At 39.6% G+C, this 4,038-nt stretch overlaps 1 non-coding gene across 1 annotated transcript; it reads right to left on the bottom strand.

The window, feature by feature from the left end:
* Positions 1-2,977: 2,977 nt before the first annotated feature.
* trnat-agu (transfer RNA threonine (anticodon AGU)) lies at positions 2,978-3,051 on the bottom strand. Its single transcript has one exon. It is a non-coding gene; the product is annotated as a tRNA-Thr (tRNA).
* Positions 3,052-4,038: the final 987 nt, after the last annotated feature.

The raw sequence follows: 4,038 nt of genomic DNA, 5'->3' as shown, positions 1-4,038 counted from the left end.
TATTTTTGGGCACAAACACGAAGGATTGGGGTGAAATCCATGTTCCCGGGCAAAATATAACTTTGGCATTTTAGCCCTAAACATGGCGCTCTGAGGTGGAATACGTAATGGGCGCGAACTACCCTGAAATGCACAGATGTTTGAACTGTATCAGTGCTTTGGGAGACATTTTAGTGAGTTCAATCATTTTATCTTTTAACATTGATTTTTTTTTTTTGGTAATCTTATGCCATAAATAATATGAAACCAATGATAACCAATGATATATTACATTAAAGTATGTACAGTACTCCCCGAAAATTTGAATATCAAGTAGAAGTTGTTTCATTTTGGCAATTTAATATTAAAGATTAAACCCACAAAATTCTATATGTCAAATTGCATGTAATGACTCATCTCAAGCAGTACCTTGTAACTTGTTTGATTCTGAAGATTTTTCAGCTAATTATAACTACAAACCTAAATTTAAAAAAATGAATATGGTGAAAAGCTTCAGTTTTGTACACATTTACCGCATTTATAATTCAAAACACCTGCAAAAGATTTCTGAGCGTTTAAGTCAGTCTACTATATAAGATAAAATTATTGATAGAAGTACTCTCCATTTACCATTACCCCAAAAATAAAACGGTAACTCAACACAGAACCCGTGCTTGAGCCATAGGCAGAGTTTGGCTTTTGGGGGAGGGGGAGCACAACATGATGATGACCCTGAAACGCAGTGTCAGCAATAAAATTAACTTACAAAAATATTTGTAAAAATAATTTGAAAATAAGCGTTTTTTTTTTTTTTTGGTTTCCCATCATTCTTGAGGGGAATTCTAAATCAGGCTGCTAAGGCCAAGATCGTCATCCATTGAATATCGTACGCCCTCGTCAACAATTGTATCGCCTGAGCGGAGCCACTGCGCTGCACTGATTTGCTTGATTTCTGTCTTTTGGTGGTGTAGTTCTCTACAAGGTTTTAAAACATGGCCCATCCTTTAAAAAAAAAAAAAAATCTGTCGTATAACGTAACATGTGTACTGAACGTAAAAAAACAACAACCTGTAACCGTTATTACTGTAATTGTTGTTTATTGTCATCATCGTCGGTATCATTGACAATTACAAGATAGCATTGTGATAAGATTAAATAACCCAAAGAAAAGACAAGGGCTGACGGGAGAAGCCTGGGCTTATTAAATCCCGTCCCCATTAAACCAAACGACGCAAATCTTCGCATGATAATGTAGACATTTCACATTGTGATACAAGTGCAATATATATGTATATGTACATATATATATATATATATATATATATATATATATTTTACACACAATAGTCATTGATTAGACGTGGCACTTGGGTCAATCAGTCAATCATCCGTTTGCTCATTGTTTCGGTGAGAGTTTATCTGCTAAGAGATCTTCAGTTGAAGGAGGACAGCCGAGGGAGACACGGAAGCCCACCTCCGCCGCATCCCGCGCAGGTGGTTCACTCCTCGTCAGGCCTGGCTTGGTTCACGCGAACAAGCCTCTTTTGGTCCCGAATCTCTGTGATGATTTTCGTCACCATTTGAGCTGTGGAAACACTAGACGCTGTTAGGTCCATCTTCACCTGTGATAAATCATCACAGGCCTTGTTGAGGCTGGCACGCCCCGCATTGATAGCGTCGCCGATATTGCGAGCAAGCTTCATTGCTTCTCTATGGTGTCTCACCACTTTCGCCGAGAAACGGATCATCCAAAGGGCACCAATACCCAGCAGGAGAGCGAGAACCAGCAGTGTGACAATCTTCGACATCCTCAATGTCAAGCGCGGTCAAACATATGGGCCTCCATTTCCCCCAGCCATCCTCCGTAAATCCAGACGTGAAAGTGTTGGCCGGACATGGGCGTTGGCTCGATGTAGGTCACATTGTTGAGAAAATCTTGTCCAAGGTACTTCGTGACCAGTTGAGCAGTTCCATGACACATTTCAAATCCTGTATGGAGTTCCTCCAGTTTAATAAATGTCGGTGTCCAAAATATATAACTGTGGTTCTTTTCTGGCTTCAATAATTTGTTAATTAGACATAACTCATAACCCTTGTGTGTGTGTGCGCTCCCGTGGCCAGGGGATACAATTTTTGACGGGGGTAACTACATTGGCAAGATACTGGTGGTGGCTCTGTTGTACAATTAGTGTCTTTAGTGGGGGAATTTGAAACTCCGCTCACCATTTTGGCGATGCTCTCTGGCGATTCATGGTCAACATTTTCAATTCTTGGTTCTTGCTCACGTAGTTGTTGTTGCTTTAAAAGCAAGCATAGGTTTGAAAAAATTACGTATATCCATCTTGCCTCTTCGGTTATCGCGGGGTTTTGGCTAAGCAAAGCAAATGATCGTCTAATGTGCTAGTCACATGATCTGTTTGAACAAAAAAATTTTGACCCATTATAAAAATAAAAAAAAATGTTTTTTTGTTCATTTCATTCAATTTGTTGTTTGTTTTATTGCTTTACAACTTTTATAGGCAATATTTTACCAGAAAACTAAATTTTAAAATCATATGTAGGAAAGTAATGACACGCAATGACACTTTTCGGCCACCAAAAATTAAAATATGAAATAAAATGCCACTAATCCCAAGTTTACTATTGACAGCATGTGATTAATTGCGATTAAAAATTTTAATCACTGGACAGCATGATTATTATTACAATATTTCAATACGGTAGGTCATGATATAAAGTAGGCCGGTCTGTGGCATGGAACTCTCGGACTGAAAATGAGTAAGCCCTACTTAGAGCTGTTGGGGGTCAGGCTAGAGAACTTGCAAGCTGCCACTAATTTTAGAGGGAAGTTGGATACTGTCCCCATGCATCGGTTTGCAGTCAATGGAAGATTGTTGCCTCAATTCTTCTTAACAATGCTAAATACAATTATTGAAAGAACCAAGTCTTTCTCCTCAAATTCGGTGCAATGTTCTGAAAGACCCCATAAAGCAACTGCAGGCCCTGCCGGGAGTTGAACCCAGGATCTCCTGTTTACTAGACAGGCACTTTGACCAGCTAAGCCACAGGGCCCTTTGCAAGCCAGGCCTTTCCTGATCTTCATTTGACCTGGCTAAAACTAATGCTGGGTAAAAAGAATTTCAGGTAAGATAATCCTTTATTGATCCAACATGGGAGACATTCAGGTATTGCACAAGCATCAAAACAGCATAAAGTCAAAAGCTTTTTATATATACAATGGGGCAAATAAGTATTTAGTAAACCACTAATTGTGCAAGTTCTCCCACTTGAAAATATTAGAGAGGCCTGTAATTGTCAACATGGGTAAACCTCAACCACGAGAGACAGGATGTGGAAAAAAACCCAGAAAATCACATTGTACGATTTTTAAAGAATTTATTTGCAAATCATGGTGGAAAATAAGTATTTGGTCAATACCAGAAGTTAATCTCAATACTTTGTTATGTACCCTTTGTTGGCAATAACGGAGGCCAAACGTTTTCTGTAACTCTTCACAAGCTTTTCACACACTCTTGCTGGTATTTTGGCCCATTCATCCATGCAGATTTCCTCTAGAGCAGTGATGTTTTGGGGCTGTCGTTGGGCAACACGGACTTTCAACTATCTCCACAGATTTTCTAGGGGGTTAAGATCTGGAGACTGGCTAGGCCACTTCAGGACCTTGAAATGCTTCTTACAAAGCCACTCCTTTGTTGCCCTGGCTGTGTGTTTGGGACCATTGTCATGCTAAAAGACTCAGCTATGTCTTATTTTCAATCACCTTGCTGATGGAAGGAGATTTTCACTCCAAATCTCTTGATACATGGCCCCATTCATTCTTTCCTTTAAACAGTCGTCCTGGTCCCTTTGCAGAAAAACAGCCCCAAAGCATGATGTTTCCACCTCCATGCTTCACAGTGGGTATGGTGTTCTTCGGGTGCAATTCAGTATTCTTTCTCCTCCAAACACGAGAACCTGTTTTTATACCAAAAAGTTCTATTTTGGTTTCATCTGACCATAACACATTCTCCCAGTCCTCTTCTGGATCATCCAAATGCT

The sequence above is a fragment of the Corythoichthys intestinalis genome, chromosome 11 (genome assembly GCF_030265065.1).
Source record: "Corythoichthys intestinalis isolate RoL2023-P3 chromosome 11, ASM3026506v1, whole genome shotgun sequence".
NCBI lineage: Eukaryota > Metazoa > Chordata > Actinopteri > Syngnathiformes > Syngnathidae > Corythoichthys > Corythoichthys intestinalis.
The sequence above is the reverse complement of the archived record's forward strand: the minus strand, read 5'-3'. Positions and strand labels throughout refer to the sequence as shown.